The sequence below is a fragment of the Miscanthus floridulus genome, chromosome 2 (assembly GCF_019320115.1).
Source record: "Miscanthus floridulus cultivar M001 chromosome 2, ASM1932011v1, whole genome shotgun sequence".
Classification (NCBI taxonomy): domain Eukaryota; kingdom Viridiplantae; phylum Streptophyta; class Magnoliopsida; order Poales; family Poaceae; genus Miscanthus; species Miscanthus floridulus.
The window spans coordinates 96878087-96889321 of NC_089581.1; positions in this window are offsets into that span (position 1 = coordinate 96878087).

Below are 11235 nucleotides of genomic sequence, written 5' to 3' on the forward strand. Positions count from 1 at the left end.
CTAAGGACTTACTAGTACTCAGATTCACTGAGAAGCCTTACATACCACTCGCCCTATATGGTGCGGGACGGCTGGACTACTTGGTAGGACATTGCCACTACTGCTAGGTTGATAGCGGACAGTGTAAGCAGGTACGGGGCGCAGAGGATTCCCCCCCACACCCTTTCGAGACTTCATGGAGGCCTTGTGGACCCAGCTCATGACTCATAGTTTTAGCCACCCGAAACTAGACTTGGGGTGTACCGAGGCTGAATGGTAGAGTGGCATTATCCTAGGCTAGTAAGCGGCCGGAATCAGCCCAGTTGACGACGGTCAGTGAGGAAGGCAGATCTTGTGGTTATGTAAAACCTCTACAGAGTGTATGGTTGATCGATCGATACATGTGCCGACTTGTTGTCTATGGACCTTTCCTGGGTTTCGCTTAAACTAGATAGCAAGATGAGTCCTTCTCTTCTTTCCCCCGTGAGAGAGTGTCGGACGTAGCCAGGGGCTACGGACCATGAGACAGTGCCGAGAGGGAGTTGACCTGTCGACTGAGCGAGGGCATGATGATATGGAGAGTGTGGTATATCGATCCTAGGATCGAAACCTGGCTCTGGACAGGAATGGAGTGGAATGTGTGTGGGAATGGTGTTAAAACTTGACTATACTATTATATACTTGATATGCTAAAACATAGGAAACCCTAGCCTTATATGTTCCTTTTGATTATATCCAACTTGCATCCATTAAGCAATGCTCATAGGGTGGGAGTGGCCAGTATAAATCGTACTGATAAATTTTGGCACACAAGTTCTGCTGAGGAGTTTAGCTCTGAGGAGTTTGATGATTGAGGGGTTCGTTCCTACGCTCGAGTTTGGCGATCTTATCTTCAAGCTGTTCAGATTGAATGCTACTCTTGATTCTGCCAATGCGGCGATGTAATAATTTATGTAATTCCACACTTTATGTACTCTGATATTATCGTTGTATGGATGTGGTATTCGACTAGAATTTGGGTAATATGATCTACAACGGTCATAATACACTTTGACTCTGTGGATTTCCCTTCGTGGAAATTAGGTCGCTTCAGTTGGTATCAGAGCCATACTTGACCCTAGGACGAAACCCTCAGAAATGGACGATAGAATAGGACATGAACAGCCCTTCTTTTGGTTATATACCGACCTTGCATTTACTTTTATGCAAGGCTTATCTATTTATTGACCTGCTAACACATGTTCCTTAAAATATGTAGATGGTAACGAACATCGAATGGTCGCCTCTAGGACCGCTACCTCTAGACCACGCCAAGCTCACATTCAACCTACGAGAGCTCGAGGGTTTTGCACAGACCCTCTGCTGAGTTCTTGTCATGTTAGGAGTCCTTGATGAGCTTGTCCAGGTCACCTGCACCGGGAAGTTAGCTTAGGAAGGAGGAATTGAAGGACCGGTTGTCACCTCAATTGAGTTCCCAGCTAGCACTACCTTATCTTCTATCCCAGCTTTCATCGAGTTGACTATAGAGGACACTATTGAGGAGGGACTACGAGCTGTCTCACACAAGGCACTTCATAGAGTGATGAGGGACCACTACAAGCACCTGAAGACAATAGAGTTCCGTCTACTTCCCCAGGCCCTCGACCTCAGCCTTACCCCTAGTGAGTAGAGTTTTGCAGCCGACAGAGTTATCTTTGCTGAGGAGGATAGATGCCTTCGCGTCTCGGCTATCCACCTACTAGAGCAGGACAAGTATGTGACCTAGCTAGAGCAGAGGAGATGTCAGGACCAGGCCCTTCTATGGGAGTACTAGGAGCAAGACTCACAGGGAGCACAGGAGCGAGCTAGTCTACTTGAGATAGTTGCCAAGCTACAGGACGAGCTCAACCATCATGAAGGAGTCCATAGAGCCAAGGTCGATGACTTACAGGACAAAGCCGCCGACCTAGGCAATAGGAACTGCTACCTCGATAGCAAGGTTTTGGAGTTGCAGAGAGAGGTGGACGACAAGAAGGCTGAGTTCAACCGTAGAGGAGACAGAGAGAGGTCCAAGGGGATTGATATGCTGAAAATCCAATCTAAGAACAAGATCATGACTCAGGATCTAGAGGAGTTCAGGAAGAAGGCCGTTCGCAACCAGGGTCACCTGATCAAGGCACTCAGGCAGAATGAGTACCTACAGGACAAGTGTGAGAGGACATGGCAGTCTTGGTAGAAGTCTGACAAAAAGCGCCTCAGGGAGATGAAGGGTATGTGGGATCAGCTACCCAAGGAGATTCGCAGCAAGACAAAGCCTAGGATAGAGGAGTTTGAGTTAGCCCTGACTTGCCTCAACCTAGACGCCTGCCCTACCCTACCTGGAGCCAAGCCTACTAAGGAGCTCGCCGAGGCCTTGAAGTACATGTCCCGACTTCAAAAGTCTGATGAGGAGATCGAGATTGAGAACAGTCGTATCCCAGCTACGATGTACGAGTTAGAGTAGATGACCCTGCATGGTCATGAGTCATGTCAGTGGCTTCCATAAGTTGTACCCCATGATGTACCCCTTATGAGATGTAATATGAGACACTATGCGTAGTATGATTCTCGTGAGTCTTCAAGTGTAGCTACTGGAGATGATGCTATATAATAAAACCCATGTAATGAATGTTTCGGATCTTATTGCATCTTGTGGATCTTATTGCTTCTTTGTAATGAGTGTTGGATAGTATAAATGTTTTTCTTTAAATCGTCAAAATCATGTAATCATACTGAATTATAAGCACTTATAGCATAAACACAAAAATTCCTATGATCCGTGTTGCAGATGCCGAACCGCCGATCTGCTCGCCTAATGAACCAAGGACGTGCGCCCACCCCCAAACCAGTCGAACCAAACAGGGGGCATGGTGGCAACAACTATGGTCATGGCCGTGGCCATGGACGTGGAGGGATACCCTTCAATCTGGAGAATACCCCGCCGCTTGATGAGGAGGACATTCTTCCACCACCACCACCGACCCTGGCAGAAGTGATGGCGCAATAGACCTAGCTTCTTGCAGCTCTTGTAGACGGGGCAAACCGTCACCAGGGAGGCCAGCAGAATGACTTCCAAAGGAAGTTGGAGGGATTTCTGAAGCTGAGACCACCTACCTATGATGGCACCGACCCTGACCCGCTTGTAGCGGATGACTGGCTCAAGGAGGTGGAAAAGAAGCTCAACCTCACCACCTTCACCGACGATGAGTGTGTTGGAGCTACCACACACCAGCTCACAAGTGTAGCCCGTGCCTAGTGGGATAGTTTCAGTGATTCCCATGAGGACCCTGCCAACATCCCATGGGACGAGTTCACCGAAGCATTCACTGAGTATCACATTCCCAAGGGTATCATGGAGGCTAAAGCTAAGGAGTTCCGCAACATCAAGATGGGAAAAGACAGGGTGACCAAGTACACTACTCGTTTCACCAACCTTCTACGCTATCCACCTTCCTATGTTGTGAACTCTGAGAAGGAGAAGCTATACTATTACCGCAAGGGACTTAACCCGCACATCAAGTTGAAGTTTGGCGGTATTGAGAGTAGCACGCTGCGTGCTCTAGTGGATCACTGCATCCAGATCAAGAAGGGCCATGCTAAAGCTAGAGAGGAGTACAGGGAGAGGAAGCGTAAGCCTGAGGAGTCTTTCCGTGGCCATGATCGCAAGAGGTTCTGTAGAGATGCACCATCTAGGGAATGCTCTCGCCACAATAGGGATGACAACCCTGGATCAAGTAGGGGTAGTGGAGACTACACCACCAAATACTCCCGCCCTACTCAGGATCGTTACACCCAGGACCATTATGATCAGGATCGTTACACTCAGGACCATTTCAACCGTCCCCGCTCAGTGAATGAATGTCCAGCATAGAACCGCCCTGCACCAAGCACTGGAAACTGGAAGGCACCTGCGCCAACCACTACAGGCGGTACACCTTTCACCTACTTCGCTTATTGCCAACCAGGTCACAAAGCCGCTGAGTTCCCTCAGAACTCGGCCGCTCAGAAGTCTCGGTTCAAGGGATCTACTACCCGTGGATGTCTCAACCATCTAGACGCCGAGGAAGCACAGGCTGCCCCTGACATTGTGTATGGTATGTTTTTAGTTAATGGTAATACTGCATCAGTTCTATTTGACTCTAGAGCAACTTGTTCTTACATATCATCCAAGTTCGCATGAGAGCATGACCTACCTGTAACCCCACGTGGAAAGCCTATCATCACCAGCTCACCTTTAGGAGACCTAAAGTGCACCCACATCTATAAGGGAGTGAGTCTTACCATTGAGGGTCTTATCTTTAAAGCCGACCTAACCCTGTTACCTTCCATGAGCCTAGATGTCATCTTAGGTATGGATTGGCTAACCATTCACCAAGGTATCATATCATGTTCACCTAGATACGTCCAAGTGACCCACCCATCAGGCCAAGTTATTAGATGTGAACCTCAGTCCGAAAAGTCCACTTCTATCCTATGTGCCCTTAAAGCCAGTTCAGAATCACAAAAAGAAGAGAAGATAGTTCATGATGTGCTTGTGGTTAGAGACTATCCCGATGTATTCCCTGAAGAATTACCGGGTATGCCACCAGACCGTGATGTAGAGTTCATCATTGATCTTTTGCCGGGAACAGGACCCATTGCCAAGAGACCCTATCGCATGTCAGTTGACGAACTAGCCGAGCTCAAGAAATAGCTTAATGAGCTCATTTCGAAGGGATATATCAGACCTAGTGCTTCACCCTAGGGATCCCTTGTTCTGTTTGTTAAGAAAAAGGATGGCTCGATGAGAATGTGCATTGATTACCGGAACTTGAATGCAGTCACCATCAAGAACAAGTACCCCCTACCAAGGATTGATGATTTGCTTGATCAGCTTCGAGGTGCCAAGTATTTCTCTAAGATTGATCTCAGATCTAGCTATCATCAGATGAAGATTCGAGAGAGTGACATTCCGAAGACAGCTTTCGTGACTAGGTATGGGCAGTTTGAGTTCACTTTGGTGTCCTTTGGACTCACAAATGCTCCCGCATACTTCATGAACATGATGAATAAGGTTTTCATGGATGAACTGGATAAGTTCATGGTAGTATTCATTGATGACATCCTTGTCTATTCACCCACCATTGAAGAACATGAACATCATCTGAGAACTGTGCTTGAGAAATTAGCCCAACATCAGCTTTACGCAAAGTTCAGCAAATGCGAATTTTGGCTACAGGAAGTTGCCTTCCTAGGCCATGTACTATCAGCTAAAGGTGTCGTAGTTGACCTAGCCAAGATTGAAGTTATGAAAGAGTGGGATCAACCCCGTAATATGATAGAAGTCAGAAGTTTCTTGGGATTGGTTGGATATTATCGCCGATTCATTGAAAACTTCTCCAAGATAGCCCGTCCGATGACCAACCTTCTGAAGAAGACTAAGGAGTTTGAATGGACGCCCGAGTGTGAACAAAGCTTCCAGGAATTGAAACAGAAGCTTACCACAACTCCTGTACTAGTATTGCCTGACATCAGCAAAGATTTCATGTTCTATTATGATGCATCCCATCAAGGATTTGGTTGTGTATTGATGCAAGATGGAAGAGTGATAGCTTATGCTTCTCGACAGTTGAAAGAACACGAGAACCGTTACCCTACTTATGATCTTGAGTTAGCAGCAGTTGTGCATGCCTTGAAGATCTGGAGGCACTACTTGATAGGCAACAAGTGTGATATCTATACCGATCACAAGAGCTTGAAGTACTTTTTCACTCAAGAAGATTTGAATATGAGTCAATGCCATTGGCTAGAGTTGATTAAAGACTATGACCTAGAAATTCACTATCATCCGGGAAAAGCTAATGTAGTCATAGATGCTCTTAGTCGCAAGAGTTACTGTCACACTTTGATCACAGAATCCGTACCACCTGAACTCAAGGAAGAGATTGATGATTTCCAACTTGAGATGCTATAGCATGGCTTGTTGAATGAGCTTCGTATACAGTATGATCTCACAGATCGCATTCGTCAAGCTTAGAAAAATTGTGAAGAGATCGAATATCTCCGTGGTCTGATGAAACTAAGCTACAAGACCAACCACCATGAAGATGAACAAGGGACCATCTAGTTGAAGGACAGAATCTGTGTTCCTTCTGATCCAGCACTACGAGAGGAAATTCTATCAGAAGCTCATGATTCCAAGTACTGTATTCACCCTAGAGGTTCAAAGATGTATCAAGACTTCAAGAAACATTTTTGGTGGAAAGGCATGAAGACAGACATTGCGGGACATGTGGCACGATGTGACACCTGTAATAGAGTCAAGGCTGAACATCAAAGGCCTGCAGGATTGCTAAAGCCTCTTGACGTTCCCGAGTGGAAATGGGAGAGCATATCCATGGATTTCATAGTTGGATTGCCCCGTTCACAGAAAGACAATGATTCCATCTAGGTGATTGTTGATCGTTTGACCAAGATTGCTCACTTTGTACCAGTTAAGACCAAGACTAATGCCAAAAAGTTAGCAGATCTATATGTTGAGCATATTCTCAGACTGCATGGAGCTCCCTCTAGTATTGTATCTAATCATGGTCCTCAGTTTATGTCCTGATTCTGGGAAGCCCTACACAAGTCCATTGGAACCAAACTTGATTTTAGTATCGCTTATCACCCATAGACAGATGAATAGACTGAACGAGTGAATCAGATCTTAGAAGACATGCTTCGCGCTAGTGTACTGAATTATGGCTCTGATTGGGAGAAATGCCTACCTTATGCAGAGTTCTCTTACAACAACAGCTACCAAGCTAGTATCAAGATGTCGCCATTTGAAGCTCTATATGGCAGACCTTGTAAGACACCTTTGATGTGGTCTCAACTGGGGGAAAGATCGTTCTTTGACTCTGCTAAGATTCAAGATGCCGAAGAACGAGTTGCCCAAGTAAAGGAGAATTTGAGGACTGCCCAAAGTCGATACAAGAGCTATGCTGACAAAAGAAGAAGAGAACTTGAGTTCAATGTGGGAGACTTCATCTATCTCAAGGTATCCCCGCTACGTGGAACTGTCAGATTCCATGTGAAAGGCAAGCTTGCCCCTAGATTTGTTGGGCCATACAAGATCCATAAGAGGATTGGAAAACTTGCTTACAAACTTGAGCTACCTGAGGAATTGGCAGGTGTATATCCCGTATTCCATGTCTCACAGCTACGCAAGTGTTTGAGAGTGCCCGATGAAGTAGTTCCAACTGATACACTTGACATTCAAGATACACTTGAGTATAAAGAACATCCTATCCGAATTCTGGGTAGAGATACCAAAGAGACCCAAAGCAAAACTATTGCTATGTGCAAGATCCAATGGAGCAATCATAGTGAGAGAGAAGCAACATGGGAGAAAGAGTCTGACCTCCGGCTACAATATCCTTATCTCTTCGAAGAGTACGTTACGCTTTAATCTCGGGGATGAGATTCTGTTAAGGGGGTAGTACTGTAACAACCCAAAAATCCACACACCAAAAATCAGAACTACAAATTTTTTGTGTTAGCACTATGTGATGTTGAGTGACTCATGTAGAAGCCACACCCTAGTTCTAGATTGGATGTGACCCAACTAGGTTAAAATCATAAGCATAGTTTGGTTTTATGCCACATGTGTAATTAAATTCCTAAATAAATAAATCATGCATGCATCCTTAGACCCACTTGTGATTTGGATTCTTTTGCCTTATGTGATGTTTAACTAACTTACTTAATATTTATGATAAACCCCAACCAAATTGGCAACAAATAAAAGAGAAAGGAAACAAGAGGGAGGCAGCAGTTCAACCCAGCCTGCCTCGACTAGCCCAGCTAACCAGCCGTCTGCCCTCCCACTCGCTCACATGGCCCATGAAGCCGGCCCAGCATCGCCGCCCACACACGCACAGCCACTGACAAGCCGGGCCTGCTTGTCAGCTATCACGCGCCGCACGTAGCCATATCGCGCCAAGCGCCTGACGACCCGACCCTGCTTGTCAGCACAGTAGCATCTTCTTCCCCTCGCCCATGCATTCTCCCCGCACGACCGGAGGCCGACCAGCATGGCAGGCGTAGGCCCAGGGTCACGCAAATCACATGACCTTGTTCCCCCTTGCGCCGCGCTTACGCTACCGCACGCGAGCCATCGGATGCGCTGCACGTATCACCACCGCCTGATCACTGTCTGCCATTGGAGCCCTTGGAGCTCGGCTATAAAAGCCAATGTCCATGAGCCCTAACCCTCAGCACATTCACCACCGCCGCTGGTGGCACAGCACCACACAGCGTCAAGCCAAGAGAGAGGGAGGAGGGAGAAGCAAGGTGGAGAAGGAAGCTGCTGCGGGGAGGACCTCGTCAGAGCCAGGAGCACCGCCCCGATCAGCTACAGTGACATAGCTGCTCGACACGGCACTGCATCGCCTCATCACGGCCTCGCCTCGCCACCGCACCACCATCCTACCGCCATGAACCCTACGGTGAGCCATCTTGCTGAGACCACCTGCCTAGCCAAATGGAATGTGCACCGCCATGATTGAAACCTTGCTGAAGCTTTGACCTCCAGCCTAGCCCAACTGGTTAGCTAGGGAGACCGCCATGGCCACGCATGCCGAGACCCAGGACGCGCCGTGCACACTGCCATCAGCCAAAAGGAGCGCCCTAGCCATGACGTTGTACATCAAAGCAGGAGCGCACATGCACGGGCACGCTCACCATGGCCGAGAGCACAACCATGGCGAGACCACCGTGTCTTCTACGTTGCGGTAAAGGCAACGTTGACACCCAACTAGTTCCGCAATGACAAGAGTCACACCGCGCTCACCTTAGCCAAGGAAGAAGCCCACCGAAGCCCTGCGTTGCCGCACCGCACCTTGTCAGAGTGCCACCGCCTCTGTTTTGCCACCACCACCATGGCTGGAGCCACTAGGAGCACCAGGAGCTCCTTCAACATGCCCACCATGGCCGTAGAAGCACCGTGGAGCTCACATGCTCCTCCAACTGGGCTCTCGCTGCCACTACAGCCCTGTCCATGCATGCCGACGAACCCACGCTGCCGTTCACCAAGGCCAGAGCCCTAGGAAGCCCTAGCTGCCACCTTAACCCCACCACTACACTCGTTGAGGCTTGGCGACACTTTTGCCTACCTTAATCACGCACCAGTACCACCCGAGAGGCTCGCCGGTGACCTCACCGCCGGCGGAAGCCCCATCGGGAAAGAGGAGAAGATTTTCTCCTCATCGACCACGTCAACCACGCCCCAAGCAGCTCCGCCGAGCTCTGACCATGACCACGTCGACCATGCCCCGAGCAGCTCCACCGAGCTCCGACCATGACCACGTCTCGAGTAGCTCCACCAAGCACCGACCATGACCACATCGTGCACGTGAATCGAACCCTGGGAAGGAATAAGTGGACCAAGTCCTTCATAGGCCGGCTCTGCAGTCTATGGACCAATGCAGGCGGGTTCACCATGAACCGTGCCTCACCTGCGCTTGTGAACCATGGCCCGTTAGTGGCCCAGTAAGACGACATGGCGGCACCAGCGCGCGCCACGTGGCGGGCCAAAGCCTAGCCCGTATCTAGGCCCAACCAGCCCAGTCGAGGCCTGGCCTGTATTAGCCATTGACCGGTCAACGTTGACCGTTGACCAGGGCCACATGTCAGTGACTATGATCTGATGACCGTTGACTTGACGTTGACTTAGACCGGACCCACATGTCAGTGACCCATGATCCCCTGGTCCCACCTATCAGTAGCTGATGACGTAGATGACGTCATCATGATGTCAGCAAGGACCCACCTGTTAGTACCAGAACCGAGACGATGACGTCATGCTGACGTCATATTGAAGTCAGCATGCCACGTGGACCAACAGGAGCGTGACACATGTCAGCACGATATTAATCTAGCCTTTTCCCATTTTTAGAAATGATTGAAACTTTGGAAATTCATAACTAATTCATACGAACTCAGAAAAATACAAGACCAGGACCAAAACTCATCTAAAATCGAGCTCTACGCAATGAACCCATGTTTGAGTGCATTTGGCTCTTTTGAATTTTCATTGCTTTTTGTGCTATTCTATAGACGTCGCTAATGTGACTATAATGCAATCGTTTGTAGACTCAGAGGAGAACTAGACGGACGAGGACCGAGAGTACTGTGAGGAGTATGGAGACGACTTCACTGAAGGTGCCACATCCCACCCAACCTCGTAGCACCTATTACGCATGGCTCATATAGAACTGCTATTTACTTTACTTTATTATTATATTCACACTATGATAGGACTTGCATGGTAGTATGCTTACTTGATGGCCTTACCTTGACGCAACCTTACCCCTGCTTACCCTGCTAATAGGCTACATACACGCTTGCTGCTATATTTTGCTTATACTTCTACTACGCTTGTACTACATTGATGCATGGTGGAAACTGGTGTTATCTAGACTATGGGGAGAGTGTTGCGTGTGTGACTTGGGTGCGTGGAGGGTAAGGGTTGTGTCGACCAAGTTGGAATATACGACGAGCCTAGGGCAAGTCTTGCCGTGGGGTGCTACCTAGCACCCCTGGAATGAATACCTGTGGTGGGTAAATGGTATATGAGGTGACCCTGGGTGTGAACCTATGATGGGAGGAGCCTGGGGTGGAGGTGCTGTGGTGGCACGGTAAATGGAAACCCTGATGAAGACATTCTGGCTTGCTCATCCCTAAGGACTTACTAGTACTCAGATTCACTGGGAAGCCTTACGTACCACTCGCCCTATATGGTGTGGGATGGCTGGACTACTTGCTAGGATATTGCCACTACTGCTAGGTTGATAGCATATAGTGTAAGGAGGTACGGGGTGCGGAGGATTCCCCCTACACCCTTTGAAGACTTCATGGAGGCCTTGTGGACCCGGCTCATGACTCACAGTTTCAGCCACCCCAAACTAGACTTGGGGTGTACTGAGGCTGAATGGTAGAGTGGCATTATCCTAGGCTAGCAGGCGGCCGGAATCAGCCCAGTTGACGACGGTCAGCGAGGAAGGCAGATCTTGTGGTTATGTAAAACCTCTGCAGAGTGTTTGGTTGATCGATCGATACATGTGCTGACTTGTTGGCTATGGACCTTTCCTGGGTTTCGCATAAACTAGATAGCGAGATGAGTCCTTCTCTTCTTTCCCCCGTGAGAGAGTGTCGGACGTAGCCAGGGGCTACGGACCATGAGACAGTGCTGAGAGGGAGTTGGCCTATCGACTG